A 16,494-nucleotide genomic window follows, 5' to 3' on the forward strand; every position below is an offset into this window, starting at 1 on the left:
TGTGAGCATTAACAAGGGGTACCCCACTTCCAATTATGATAGCCCCAACTCTCCCACTTCCCAGGCGGTGACTGAGCAACCCTCTTCTGACTTGTCCAGAGGCTCCACAGTGACATCAGAAAGAACACCAGCAACTGAGAAAAAGGCCTGTTTATTGGGCGAATAATTCCCTAACCTGTCCATATAGGAACCTGAGCCTCTGTCAGTTTGATGGTAAAATGAGCCAGTGGTGGAATTCAGGAAGGGAGCCTGACTGTTCTACACTCAGCCTCTTTCTTAGCACATGACTCGAAAGTATGGGCCAATACAGAGTTATTATTATGTATCCAGAAGATCAATAGTCTTGGTAATGTGTTGTTTCTATTCTTCCAAGCCAAGATAAAAAATCATCGAATTGTATACTCCCTGTTTTCTCTACTCCTTGAGAGCTATGAAAAGATTGGCTTGACCAGTGGACTCCAACTCTTACTTATCATATATCATTTGGTCCCAAAACAAGTTGTTAAGATTTATTGTAGTTGGAAATAGACATGCCGCATAAAAGCTTGAGAGAATGTCCTTGATAATGGACACTTGTATAACGTCAAGGTAAGGCAGAGATACAACCTCAGTGATGATGCCAAATACTACAACAAATCTGCCAAGAGTGTGTTAGCAACTCAGTGCCAAGCGAAGCTGCACTGTTGCTTCCTGGGGATAATGCAGTTGGCATCAAAATGGTTCATTTTTTACCTTCAAGCGAACAATTTGGAAGCAAAATCTTCACTCCGGCTAATAAGTATGGCATCATAACCTTGAGAGTCAGTGCACATTTATTTGGAGGTTAAAGGAATCCGAAAAGAGCCAAGCAGTTGGGCACTGTGCAGCCCTTTGTGTGAATTCTGTTGAAGGGAGCGCAACAAAATTCTAAGATAAAACAAAACTGTGTTTTGAAAAGATATCCGCAGCAGACAAAATCAGAAATTGCTGGAGAAATTCAGCAGCATCTGAGGGGAGAAAGCATTTCAAGTCCAGTGACCCTTCTTCAGGACACCAACTACTGACTGACCTGTGTACATGTTTATTTTCTATTCAGAACCTTCCCTCAGTCAGGCTAGATTCCATAGTAAGGTGGATTCTGTACAGGTAATGTGAAGGAAAGGCTGTACTTCCATAGCACAAAACAGCCAAAGAAGATCATTCAATTGATGTTAACAGCCTCTCATCTGCCGTTCCCTAAATGATTCCTAGCTTTGGACACATACTCAGAAATTTCTCTGCTCAGCGTTAATCTTTATCTGGCTGTGCTCCCTTGAAGTGCATGGGGTAACATATTACATCAAAGGTGCTTTATAAATTTAAGTTGTGAGTGTTGTGAGCTTTACAAACAGGTGTTCGAGGCATGGATCCATACTGATGAGTTGAAATATGAATGTGCATTTGGTTAAGTTCTCCCAGCTGGCAGTCTCAGGTTTTGCAAATGAACTCTGTTTTTATATTATTTCGCAAGTTAATTTGTACACAGGGCAGAATACAATGCAGGACAAAACAAAATTGCTGCTTTAAGTACAAGAAATGTCTGTAGGTCAGCGCTTTAAAGTTGTGCCCTGAATGGGATTGTGATTGTAAGTACAAGCATTTGCGAGTCAGACGTTTGTAAATTGGGGAAATCTGTAGTATTTAGTTTACTTTCGTGAAACTTGCCTCAATGCTTCAGGAGAAGTACATGAACTGATTGGCTCTCAGGTAATTTCAGAATGCAGTTATGTGTCAACCAGTCAGGTGTGGGTTTGGAGTCACATGGTGCCCAGAACAAGTAAGGAGGGAGGATTTCCTTCCCTCAAGGGCAGAACTGGATTAGATGAGTTATGTTACAACAATGGCCACGTGGTCATGATTGGACGACCTTTAATGGAATCTAAATTTCGCCTCTGCCATCTGGTGGAATTCAAACACACATCTCCAGAGTCTTAGTCCAATCTGTGAGTTCAATGGCATTGCCACCATGTCACCACCTCTCCTGTGATGTTTTGGAAAGGAATAGAAAATAGGAACAGGAGTAGACCAATTAGCCCTTTGAGTCTGCTGTTATTCGATGTATTAACAGCTGACCCTTTATCTCAAGGCCATATTCATACTTTATTTTCACTCCTCATGGTGTCTTTTGTGCCTAAAATAATTAAAAGCCCCTTCCTTGTATGTAGTTGGTGATCTGGCCTCAACATCTTTTTGAGACAGAGAATTCCACAAGTTGACCTCTAGCCTATATTTTGAGGTTCCTGCCAACTTTATGCTGACACAGTCTCCCACAGTTCCAGACTACCCAGACAGGTGAAATATTCTTCCAACATCTTATCTGTCCAACCCTGCTTCTATTTTATGTGCTTCAATCAGATCCCCTTTCATTTTTCTAAACTGTAGTCAACAAGGCCCAGTCAAACTCATCCACCCTCATGCGACATGGCTTCCATTCCCAGTATTAGCTGAGGTGAACCTTCAATGCACTCCCTCTATGGCACGTATATCCTTTTAGCCTCCACCCAGAATTCGGACGGGCACAAATCTCGTTTTATTTTAATATTTGTGTTAGAGAAACAGTCACTGTAGCTTATTGAAAATGCCTGTCCTAATTCACTTATACAATTATTTCTGCAGTCATCCCTCAGCTTTCCCATTCAATGGATGCAGATCTTAACAGGTCTCTGACTGTAAAATATTCTTCTCAACTCCCTTCTAGTTTTCTGGTCTCAAGTATTTGGCCTCTGGTTATTAACTTTTGCCAGGAGGGTTGGCAACTCTAATTAAGTCCCAAGCCTTGGATTAGTTCAATGGGGTCACGGCTAGAATGGTCAGTGCTCACTATCCAGCCTCCCCCCATCTACTGAACTTAACTTTTCACTGTGCAGTTAATCTTGCAAGATTTTTTTGTAAATCTCGGAGTATCAATTACCTGCATTTCAGTGCTCTGCACTACACTGTTGTATTAAGTTGAAATACTTGCATGAATAAAGAATCAAGTCTTTAAAAAGAACATCACTGTTCCTGGCAGGAAAGCTCTCTGCATGTGTGCACATCTTTCACTTGAAGCCAATCTCCAACTTCCATTGCTTTAAGCTGCAGCTGGTACATATCATTTTCACAAAGGACACGCGGGAGATGGAATAGGTCAATATCATTTTAATTATTTTGTTTTTGTCTGTGGGGATACAGGGAGTAACACAGAAAGTAGATCCTCTGTTGCAGATCTTGAATGAAATTACAGGAGGTAAAAGTCCAACACTGACTTAAAAAGGGGTCCCATGGCACAAGACTAAGTTTTCAATGAGAACACAGGGGGAAGCATGTGCCTTTGAAACCAAAGGTTACAGCTTAAACACCTACTCCATAGACGTCTTAAAATAGAGACTGAAACTCCAGTGCACAGCCATAAGGGAGGTAAAGAACAATTCTGCAGATGCTGAAAATCTAAAGGAAGATCAGAAGATTCTGGGAAACTCAACAGGTCTGACAGGATCTGCAGAGGCAGAGTTACTGTTTTAAGTCTGTTTTGACTCTTAGGAACTGGAATCACAGATGATAAATGTTCAAGGGGCCCTTTAAAATTTCTGAAGTAGTCATAATGGACTCGGATTGTTAACTCTGTTTCTCTCTCTCTCGATATTGCACGACCTACTGAGTTTCTCCAGCACTTTCTGCTTCAATTACTGTTGGAGATGTCATCTTCTAGAAGTGATATTGGCCTGAATTTCCCCTATTTCAGGTATCATATATATCACAGTGCATTATTCAGAAGAACATAGAGTCATACAGCATGGAAACAGACCCGCAGACCACAGCAACCATGTTCCCAAGTCTATGTTTGGCCGACATCCCTCCAAAACATTCCCATTCATGTCCCTATCAAAATGTTTTTTTTAAATATTGTAACCCTACCTGTATCCATCACTTCCTCTGGCAGTTCATTCCATACATGCACTCCATGTAAAAAGCTAAAAATCACACAACACCAGGTTATAAATGGGCTTATTTGGAAGCACTAGCTTCTGAAGTGCTGCTTCTCCAGCAGGTGGTTGTGTGACTTTTAACTTCGTCCACCCCAGTCCAACACTGTCTCCTCCAATCTATGTAAAAAAGTTGCCTTTCATGTTTTTTTATCACCTTAAAAATATGCCCCTAGTTTTGAACTCATCCACACCCCTTATGGAAAAGACCTTTGCTATTCAACTTATCTGTGTCCCTCATGATTTTATAAATCTCTATAAGGTCACCCCTCAACCTCCTGCACTCCAGTGAAGAAAGTCCCAGCCTATCCAGCCTCTCCTTATAAGTCAAAGCTTCCTTTCCTGGCAACATCCTGGTAAATCTCTTCTGAACTCTCTTCATCTTAATATTATCCTTCCTATAAGAGGGCGAGCAGAACTGCACACAGTACTCCAGCCTCACCAACGTCTGTACGACCTCAACATGACACCTCAAATCCTATACTCAAAGGTCTGAGCAATGGAGGCAAGTGCACTGAATGTCTCCTTAACCATCTTGTTTCCTGAGTGTTCTGGTCAATGCTTGACTCTCAAGCAACATCATTAAATAATTTTTAGAAGTGATAAGTGACCATCATCATATTTCTAATCTTGGGATCCTACTGTGCACAAGTTGATGCTATGCTTCCTCCGTGAGTATTGTCACTGACCTTCCCAGGGTTCCTCATTGACAGTGGAACACTTTAGGTCACCCTGATATCATGAAAGGTTTTTTTTTGTCATACAGGTTTGTGCAATGTCACTGTTTACCCTTGTCAGATGCTCACAACTGTTTCAGGACTATCACTGTCCTGTCCGCTGCAGGCTCAGTGAAGAATGTTAAGGCAACACAGACTGCAGCTCAGAGAGGAAATTACCCAGCCCGGTTTGCATGAGTACATTCAGCTTTCTCTTTTCTGTGTCATCAGCAGCTCATTTTCAAACCGATTAGAATGCCTGAGATTACCCTGGGATGGTTGCCAAGGGGCCAACTGATGCGTAGCTTTGTCTTTTTCTTCCACTTGCCAGATTCCTTCGTTTGTTGCCAAGAGAAAGGTCAATTTCACTGTCATTGACTCTTCACTCTTGGAATAGTTGAGGGAACAGCCGTGAAGACCTCTTGTGGTGGCAACTGTGATGATGCTGTCTCATACCCCCATTCAATTCTCAGGGAAAATTCCAACTGTGATGCAATGTTCAGTGATAATGTACCTATTACCCCTCCCTCCCTCTTCCAACCTGTTTTAATGCAGAAACAGGCATTTTGCCTTGTCCAAGTGTATGAGTGCCAGTATAGTTGTCTCCAGTCCTATTTGAGAAATGTTGGGATCCTATAATCATAGCACAGCACCGATAACGGCCACCCTCAGTCTAGTATTGCCACAGGAGGCTGTGGTGGCCAGGCCATTTAGTACATTTAAAAGAGAGCTAGACAAGTTCTTGATTGCCTTGGGGGTCAAAGGTTTCAGGGAAAAGATGTGAAAATGAGGTTGAAAAGCTGAACAGCCATTATTGAACAGCTGAACAGACTTGATGGGCTGAGTGGCCTAATTTCTGCTTCTATGTCTTATGATCGATGCCTGTGTAGGCAGTTTCAGAGAACTACCCAAGGTAGTCCCATTCTCTGATATTTTTCCCAAAGCCCTGCATATTTCTCCCCTTCAATTGTCTCTTGAATTCCCCCTTGAACATTAGTGTTAGATTTCTCTTTCTCACCCTTTCATGCATTGCTCTTCAGAAGACTTGCTTCAACATTGATCAACTTTCATATTGCTACCAGACAGTTCAACCATGTACAGGCAGCGGTGGTGAGGAACGATTCCACTGTTTTATTACCTCGCACTAAAGTCATCCAAAATCTTAATTTATTATATTTGAGAAGGCCAACTTAAAAATGCAGCTGAACAAATTGAAAACAAATTTACCATAATGATCTTTTTTTGGCTGAGCCAACTAAATGATAGCATGTTTCAAATCTTTTCAATTATCTTTCTTTCAGGTAGCTGATGTATTTTTTAGTACTCTGTGATAAAAATTAAATCCTATTCCAGGGGGATTTGCGCTCTTTATGATCAAGCTCTCAAAGCCAGGAACCAGCGTCACATAACAATAGCTGCCCTGAATTATTTTTGTGAAGCACAAAAGAAAAACAGGATCATTCTCCAATGATAAATGACAATAAAATTAACATATTAGAAGATGGCAACATGTATGGCACACCGGCTCAGTAGAACCCAGGGACCCGGATTCGATTCCAGCCTCAGGTGACTGTCTGTGTGGAGCTTGCACATTCTCCCCGTGTCTGAGTGGGTTTCCCCCCACAATCCAAAGATGTACAAGTCAGGTGAATTGGCCATGCTAAATTGCCCATAGTGATATCTTGAAAGGGTTCAGAAAAGATTTACAAGGATGTAGCCAGAGTTGGAGGGTTTGAGCTGTAGGGAGAGGCTGAACAGACTGGGGCTGTTTTCCTTGGAGTATCGGAGGCTGAGGGGTGACCTTATAGAGGTTTACAAAATGATGAGGGGCATGGATAGGGTAAATAGGCAAAGTCTTTTCCCTGGGGTTGGGGAGTCCAGAACTAGTGGGCATAGGCTTAGGGTGAGAGGGGAAAGATTTAAAAGAGACCTAAGGGGCAACTTTTTCACACAGAGTGTGTGGAATGAGCTGCCAGAGGATGTGGTGGAGGCTGGTACAATAGCAACATTTAAGAGGCACTTGGATGGGTATATGAATAGGAAGGTTTTGGAGGGACATGGGCCGGCAGTTGGGACTAGATTAGGTTGGGATATCTGGTCGACGTGGACGGTTGGACCGAAGGGTCTGTTTCCATACTGTACATCTCTATGACTCTATGATTCTATATGTAGATTAGTCAGGGAAATGGGTCTGGGTGGGTTACTCTTGGTGGGTTGGTGTGGACTTGTTGGTTTGAAGGGCCTGTTTTCATATGATAGGGAATCTAATCTAATGTATGTTAAATAATATGTGTAGTACAGAAAAGGCCATTCTGCCCTAAGTGCTTATGATTTACAGGAGTTATCTTCTACCTCACATCATCTCACTCCCTTTACTTTTCTCTTTCATGTGATGTGGGGATTCTTTGGCATGGGCTAGCATTTGCTACCCATCCCTAACTGCTCTTGAAAGGAGTGGCGTGGAGTCACATGTGGATCAGACAAGCAATAATACCGAATTTTTTTGTTTGGATGGACATTCCCAACAATTGATTTCGGTGTTTGCAATCACCATTTTGAGTCACATGTTATTTTGCAGATTTATTAATTGAATTTCATCAGCTTCCATTGTGGGGTTTGAACGTGCTCCCCACACTCCAACATCCCACAAAATGTATTCACCTGGTTCTCTGCATTACGTGTCCTGTGATATTACCAATATGCCACCATATTCCCTTCTACCCTTTGGCCCACATCTTCTCATGTTCCTTGTGGAGTTATGTGGATCTCCCTCAAAGTTATGTTGCTGTTTACTCTTGAGTTCTTCAATAAGGAATAAAATATATTTATGGTGCCTAAATTTGTTCCCCACCTTTTAATGGAAATACCTCATCACCACCCACCTTACTGAATCTCTTCAGAATGTTAAAGATTGCCTTCAGTTTGAGTCTTAAAATATGTATCTCAATACAATCCCTTGATTGCGAATCCTCCTGATGCTGACTGCTTAGACCTGCCTGCATGAGGAATGACTACTTGATTGAGGTCAAAAGCAGAAGTTGCTGGAAAAGCTCAGCACGTCTGGCAGCATAGGACAGAGATCAGTGTGGTGCTGGAAAAGCACAGCAGATCAGGCAGCATCCGAGGAGCAGGAAAATCAATGTTTCGGGCAAAAGCCCTTCATCAGGAATGCTGATGAAGGGCTTTTGCCCGAAACATCGATTTTTTTCAGCACCACTCTGATCTAAACTCTGGTTTCCAGCATCTGTTGTCCTCACTTTTGCCTAGCATAGAACATAGAACAGTACAGCGCAGTACAGGCCCTTCAGCCCTTGATGTTGTGCCTACCTTTTATCCTACTCTAAGATCAGACTAACCTACAAACCCTTCATTTTACTATCATCCATGTCCCTATCCAAGAGTCGCTTAAATGTCCCTAATGTATCTGATTCTACTACCACTGCTGGCAGTGCTTTCCACGCACCCATCACTCTCTGTGTAAAAAGCCAACCTCTGACATCTCCCCTAAACCGTCCTTCAATCACCTTAAAGTTATGCCCGCTTGTGTTAGCCATTTCTTCTCTGGGAAAACGCCTCTGACTATTCACTCTATCTATGCCTCCCATCATCTTGTACACCGCTATTAAGTCACCTCTCACCCTTCTTTGCTCCAATGAGAAAAGCCTTAACTCCCTCAACCTTTCCTCATAAGACATGCCCTCCAGTCCAGGCAGCATCCTGGTAAATCTCCTCTGCACCCTCTCTGAAGGATCCTTCCTGTAATGAAGCGACTAGAACTGAACACAATATTCCAAGTGTAGTCTAACCAGGGCTCTATAGAGCTGCAGCATAACCTTGCAACTCTTAAACACAATTCCCCTGCAAAACATATGCCTCCTTAACAATCTTATCAACTTGGGTGGCAACTTAAAGGGATCTATGGACATGGACCCCAAGATCCCTCTGTTCCTCTATACTGTCAGGAATCCTGCCTTTAACCTTGCATTCTGTATTCAAATTTGACCTTTCAAAATGAATCACTTCACATTTTTCCAGGTTGAACTCTATCTGCCACTTATCAGCCCAGTTCTGCATCCTGGAGAAAGTCAGGTCTCTGATGCTGGAGATCAGAGTTGAAAAGTGTGATGCTGGAAAAGCACAGCCGGTCGACTCTCCTCTCCTTGGATGCTGCCTGACCGGCTGTGCTTTTCCAGCACCACACTTTTCGACACAGTTCTGCATCCTGTCAATGTCCCGTTGCAATCCACAACAGCCCTCCACACTATCCACCACTCCACCAACATTTGTGCCATCGAATTTACTAACCCACCCTTCCACTTCCTCATCCAAGTCACTTATAAAAAGCTAAATACCATCAGTTCTGAGGAAGGGTCACCGGACCTGAAATGTTCACTCTGATTTCTCTTCATGGATACTGTCAGACCGGCTGAGCTTTTCCAGCGACTTCTATTTTTGTTTCTGATTTACAGCATCTGCAGTTCTTTCATATTCTGCCTATTTGAGTGCTGGCTAATGGGTTCTCTTGTACTGTCTATCACCAGTCTACTTTCCTGGTCAATATATGCGTTGCCCTTATCCATAATGTCATAATAGGCTTTGATCCCGTGTTCACCTTGCACGTTGATGTTAAAATAGATGTTACCCTTTGGGATAATGGCTACCATAATCATATCATTATTCTCTATGTATGAATGGATATAAGGCCAGTAGTTTCAGACCTGAAGGACATACTATCGACCATCTTGAAAGTATAAGGCAAATATTTGAATGACAGTTAAAGCTTGCAATTTTGCGTTACTACCATGAAGTCGGAACATTCGTGGTATTTACCACCAACACCCTTTTGAAAGTCTCAGTTGAACCTGCCTCCACTGAAGTTCCAGTCAAGACATTCCATGCCCTAACTACATGCTGAGTGAAAAAGGTTTTCCTTACTTCCTTTACACATCACTCTAGATCTGTGCCTTCTCATTCTTGTTCCCAGAAACAATTTCTCCTAATCTACTCTAGATTTGGAGGTGCCGGTGTTGGACTGGGGTGCACAAAGCTAAAAATCACACAACACCAGGTTATAGTCCAACAGGTTTATTTGGAAACAATAGCTTTTGGAGCACTGCTTCTTGAAGGAGTGCTGCCTGATGAAGAAGCAGCTCTCCGAAAACTATTGCTTCCAAATAGTCCTGTTGGACTATTACCTGGTGCTGTGTGATTTCTAATCTACTCTATGCAGTTTACTCTTCATTTTTAAGACCTTTATCGGATCTCCTCCTCTTAACCTTCTGCTGCCTTCAAAACAATGCTTTGCCAAATTTCAGGGTCAGTGTGATGCAAATTACGTAGCGCGTACATAACAAGGATTGATGGATCATACCAACATCATGCTCCTTAAACTGTTTGTAATTGGAAGGATGCTCAGAGTACTCAATATATCCATGCTTGCACAACTCAAAACATAGCTTTGAAGGACGTGCTTGCATGGTTGGACAGCACTTGTACAAGCTAATGTGTGTCGACAATTATACTCGTATCCTATATATGAATATCAGTCAGGCTTGCAATATGTAATATATGCAAAATAAATTTCAGAGGCCATTTTGAAAGTGGAGAGAGGGGTAGATAGGTCGTGAGGTGTAGGAATGGAATTTGAGAGCTTAAGAACGCACATCCACCAATGGCCCATTTCCTCTGGATTTAGAAGGTCAAAGGGTGATCTGATCAACATTGTCAAAATATTAAGGTAAAAACAATGACTGCAGATGCTGGAAACCAAATACTGGATTAGTGGTGCTGGAAGAGCACAGCAGTTCAGGCAGCATCCAACGAGCAGCGAAATCGATGTTTCGGGCAAAAGCCCTTCATCAGGAATTCCTGATGAAGGGCTTTTGCCCGAAACGTCGATTTCGCTGCTCGTTGGATGCTCCCTGAACTGCTGTGCTCTTCCAGCACCACTAATCCAGTAATTGTTAAAATATTGACAGGAAAAGACAGGTAAATCAAGATAAACTATTTCCACTGGTGGGGATTCTAGACCGGGGGCATTGTCTGAGAATTAGGGCGAGACCACTCAGAAAGGATGTAAGGCAGAATGTTTATACACAAAGGGTAGTAGATTTTTGGAACTCTCTTCCACAAATGGCAGTGGATGCTGGATCATTATTTATTTTAAATCTGGGAGAGATAGGTTTTTGTTAAGCAAAGGTATTAAGGGATTTGAGCTAAAGGTTAGGCAACAGATCAGCCATCTTATTGAATGGTGGAGCAGGCTTGAAGGGCTTAATAATCTATGCTTGTTCCTATGGGAACTAAAATTGGAAATGCTCAATATGTCAGGATGAGGTGAGCATGGAGATCTAGGAGGGTTGTGTGGCTGAAGGAGGCAATGGAGATTGGGAGAGATGAAGAGATTTACAAATAAAGATGAGAATTCTTAAACAAGATATTGCTTGATAGGGAGATCATACAAGTGAGCAAAGACTGGGATGTTAAATGAAGAGTTTTCGATGAGAGTCCGATACAAACAGTAGAGTCTCATTGATCTCACATTAACAAAGGGCAGAACATGAGAGACAGAAGCAGGAGTGAGTTGAATTAATCAAGCCCATTTCAAATACAGTTACCACAGATAACAGGTGGAAAACAGACAAGCAAATTCCAGAATTATTTTCTTCACATCAGCTAGCTCTCACCACCTGCTGGGAGAATTGATGGGCTGATGCTTTTATCGTAACACTGGTTTCTCAATGCTATGTCATTTTCTTCACTGGAAACTTTTTGACTGTGCAAATAAGATTCCATTTCAGTGCAAGTTGAATGACTAGCGGTGACTAGTAGATAGCCTGAAGAAGATATAGGTGTCACTCATCACCGAAATCCATCCCCAGGTCAATAAAACTATTCTCAATCATTTGTAAGTGCTAAACCTTGGCTGATGTCCAACTCAAAGATGTTTTGGATGCAATGTTCAGCTAAAGACCCTGTCTATGCTTTCAAACCAATGAAAAAGTAAGATAAGGAATTGTAATATTCAGGGATCTAATTGTTTTAATTGATGATCAATGATTAGATTCAATCCTGCAAAAGAACAAGGGTGAAATGTTTTGTGAAGTTTTCAAGGTGCGACTCGAAATAATTCAAGAGTCACTGAAGATAAATTCCGTTTTGGATTGGAGAGTCATCCACTATCCCTGGATTCCTGATTATCCTTACTGAGTATCAGTTGACAACAAGGGTATGGTTACTGATACACGTTCTACTTGTCTTGTTGAAACTTTAGAATATCTGTTTAGGTGGCTGTACGCTTACATCTGAAAGTCTGTGGGCATAAGTTTAACTCTGAAGACCTAAGGATCCCAATCAGGACAGAGGGGGTGCTACCCTCTTGCAGCTGCCATTATTCAGATGAGGTATCAAACAAAATCCCTAGCTGCTTTCTCAGATGGATATAAAAATAAGTGGTAGCTGACTATTTTACCAGGGAGTTCTCCCTAACCATGCCAGTATTTATTTCTTATATTAATAATAATAATATAATTTGAAATTTGTAAGGGCGGATTTTCTGACAATTGTTATGTTGTTGTTTGTGAGTCCATCGACAATCTCATAGTCTATTCTATCTGAATCACAGAAGTGTTACAGCATAGAAAGAGGTCCTTCCTACATCAGTCTAATAAATAAACATCATTACTCTAGTGTCAATCTCATACCTTATTCCCAACCCTTATTCATTTTCTTCCACATAATAATCCAATTCCCTCTAGAATACATCAATTGAATCTGCCCTCAACACACTTCTAAGGACTAACCACTCACTGACTGAAATAGATGTCCTTACTTCTTTGACACATCACATTATTCTGTGCCCTCCCTTTTACAAGCAGGAAGAATTCTTCTTTATCTACTCTGTCCAACTCATGATTTTGGAAGACTTTACCAGATCTCTTCTTAGTCTTCTCTTTCCCAACTTCTTTGAGCTACCCTCATCACTTCACATCTCTGTAACCAGTCTTGTGAATAGCTTCTGCACACTCTCAAATTCATCTCACACATTCATCCTATAACCTAGAAGTTTATACAATACTCAGCTGAGGTATAACAAGTGTATGGTCCAAGGTCAACATTATCACCTTGCTCTTGTACTTACTATTGAGTCCAAACACATTGAATGCAAATTTACATTTCACCATCTTCCATAGCAGGATTTGAACCCAATTCTGCAGAGTATTACCAGGCTCTTTAGATTACTAATCCACTGACAATGCCACCATACCATCACCTCCTCTATTCTGACATGCTGATAGAGTAACCAAGTTTGATCTCATGAAGAATTCAGGAAACCATGCCCAGAGCAGTACCAAGCATCACTAAAATTGTCATGTCAGTCTGGTAAAGTTATAATCCAGGGTTACCTCCATGCCAAACAGCATGTCATAGAGACCTAAGCAATCCCAAAACCAACAGATGAGATCTCAGCTCTTCAATCCTTCCATATTCCATCATGAATGGTGGTGGACAACTGAATGGAGAAGGAGAATGCTTCACAATTATTTCCATCCATGTCAGTGCAAAAGGTTGAAGAATTTGCAAGCATCTTCAACTCGCAGTGGATCACTCACCTCAGTCTCTTCCAGAAGTGCCCAGCATTACTGAAGTCAGTCTTTAGACTTTGTGATTCATTCCATATGCTATGAATTAGTTTTTATTTTGTATCTATTTGATCTATAGAGGATCCAGTGATGTTTGAATTGTATTATTCAGGGATCCAATTGTTTTAGCTGATGATTGGTGATTAGATTCAAATCTGCCCAAGAACAAGGGCGAGACGTACTGTGAAGATTTCAAGAAACAACTCAAAATAATTCAAGGGTCACTGAAGATCAATTCAAAGCCTAAAGACAGTTGGGGGATAAGGTGATTTATGTGAGTGGAAGAAAGAATAGAAAACCATAGTAAACAATATTGCTATTTAGCTAGATTGAGAAGGCTATTGAAATTCATTTGAGACTCAGAAAGAAACCCCAGAAGTAGTTGAATAGATATGCTATTAAAAGTCAGGAATGAATTTGAGAACCTTTTGATGCAACTGAACAAGAGTAGCACCCCCAAAAAATAATCCTGGGGCAGTATGAGCTTGGTGAAGTGAGTTGTCTGTGAAAAACCAAAGTTGAACCCATGATCAAATGCTAGAGTGCAAGGTCAAGAATCCCAGGATTTAGTCACAAGAAAAGCATGTCTTTGAAATGATCCATAATGAAATAATGTTTCTGGGAATTTCAGGATATGTTTGCAAAACTTAAGAATTATGATGATTTAGTGGAAATTGATGATCATTTTATGATTACTTTTTGTTAGATCAAGAAATGTATTGACAGACAGTCAGGTTCTTATTGAGTCAGATATCTGAAGTTCATTTGCAACATCAAATATCAACAAAGCTAGTTTCACACGTGTAGTCTGGGTTCTATGATTAATGATGATACTGTACATTGCAAGCACAGGTTAATTAACTACACTGACTCCATTACATCGTGTGACTGAATGTGAGGTAGGTACCATTTTCCCAGAATTGTTGTCAAGTGATATAACTACCATAAATGAACAACCCTATCTGATCTGGAATTTATGTCAGCATGAAAAATGCCCCCTTACAACTTAAAACAAAAATTAGCAGAGTCATAACGAACAACTCAATCTGTCATTTGATTGATATATTTTAAAATAATTAGTTGCACAACAGTGAATCGATATTCCTGTTCTCACCTGATACAAACAGTGCAGCATTGTCTTGGGAATTTGGGAAGATGGATGGTTTAAAATGATAAACTGAGCTCACTTGTGGGTAGACACAATCATCAGCAGGAAGCAGGTCAAATGATTCAACTATGTCTGAAGTAAGTGGAAAGATCTATGCAAAGTTAAACGCCAGTGATGCTTTCATCACAACTTTTCCTTCTGAATCTCATCCCTCCACCACTTAGCAACTCTCTCGATGTTTCCCATTCTTGACCTGGCTCAGAGGGGAACCGTATCTCATTTGAAATGCCTGTTGCTTTTTCAACTTGAGCTCTGACACATGGAGCTCTGGATTTTTTACGAGTTCTTTTCTCTTAGTGCTGGGCGACTCTCGTTTATAATTCAGGCAGTGACAGCAGGAAAGATTAAATTGGCTTGCTATTTTGCACACAGAAAAAAATTGTATGCGTCTGTGACCATCACTGCAGTGGATTTCAGACCCCTGCTGAAACTTGGCATTAGGAAGAATAGGAGAAGTCTCTGGGACTTGTTGGCCACAATAGTCTCAATGCAGGCTTAGAAGGCTTTTCTTTTTGTGCAATAAAGAAGCATTGAAAAAGGGAATTGCATTGCAAATGAGTTTCAGTTTCCTTTTAGAACTGTATCCAGCTAGCTGGAATGTATAAATTCTAACCATCAAGACACACGAGTTCAGTTGGCTGCTCTTGTACATTTGAGTTTTGTAGGTATATATTTGAGAAGGTGAAATGAGTAAGACTTATAAATGACACATTGGTCTGAATCAATTCTTAAGGGGCTTGACAATACTGAGAGGATGATTCCCCTCACGGGAGAGTCTATGATCAGAACGCATAGTCTCAGAATTAAAGAGAACTAATTTTCAATTAGATTCCCGACAACATGGAAACAGGCCCTTTGGCCCAACAAATCCACACCGACTCGCCAAAGAGTTACCCATTCCCTATATTTACCCCTGACTAAAGCACCTAACACTATGGACAATTTAGCATGACCAATTCACCTAAACTGCATATCTTTCGGAATGTGGGAGGAAACCAGAGCACCCAGAGGGGACCCACACAGGCACAGGGAGAACGTACCAACTCCACGCACATGGGCGCCCGAGGCTGGGATCGAATGTAGGTCCCTGGTGCTGTGAGGCAGCTATGCTAACCACTGAACCACCATGCTGCCCAAGTTTACAACTGAGATAGAGTCATAGAGTCATAGAGATGTACAGCACGGAAACAGACCCTTCGGTCCAACCTGTCCACGACGACCAGATATCCCAACCCAATCTAGTCCCACCTGCCAGCACCCGGCCCATATCCCTGCAAGCCCTTCCTATTCATGTACCCATCCAAATGCCTCTTAAATGTTGCAATTGTACTAGTCTCCACCACATCCTCAGGCAGTTCATTCCATACATGTACCACCCTCTGCGTGAAAAAGTTGTCCCTTAGGTCTCTTTTATATCTTTCCCCTCTCACCCTAAACCTATGCCCTCTAGTTTTGGACTCCCCGACCCCAGGGAAAAGACTTTGCCTACTTACCCTATCCATGCCCTCATAATTTTGTAAACCTCTATAAGGTCACCCCTCAGCCTCTGACGCTCCAGGGAAAACAGCCCCAGCCTGTTAAGCCTCTCCCTATAGCTCAAATCCTCCAATCCTGGCAACATCCTTATAAATCTTTTCTGATGTGGAGGAATTTCTTCTCTCAGGGGGCCCTAGAACACTAAACCCTTCGGTCCCAGTGCAGGGCCTGCCCAAGCTTGTAAGAGTCAGGATCGTCTTGTCATGAGGGGTGAAGATCCAATGACAGGAAGCAGCCCACCATCTTGAGCCCAGCTGCCCTGTTGTGGGGTGATTTCCTCCTGGAATGTGAGAGAGGCAGAAATGATAGGAGATCAAAGTTGGCAGCACAACTATCAGTACTAGCGCAGGTGGGATAACCCCAGGAATTACAGGCCAGTTAGTCTTACTTCTGTGGTAGGCAAAGTAATGGAAAGGGTACTGAAGGATAGGATTTATGAGTATCTGGAAAGA

The sequence above is a fragment of the Chiloscyllium punctatum genome, chromosome 26, assembly GCF_047496795.1.
Source record: "Chiloscyllium punctatum isolate Juve2018m chromosome 26, sChiPun1.3, whole genome shotgun sequence".
Lineage (NCBI taxonomy): Eukaryota > Metazoa > Chordata > Chondrichthyes > Orectolobiformes > Hemiscylliidae > Chiloscyllium > Chiloscyllium punctatum.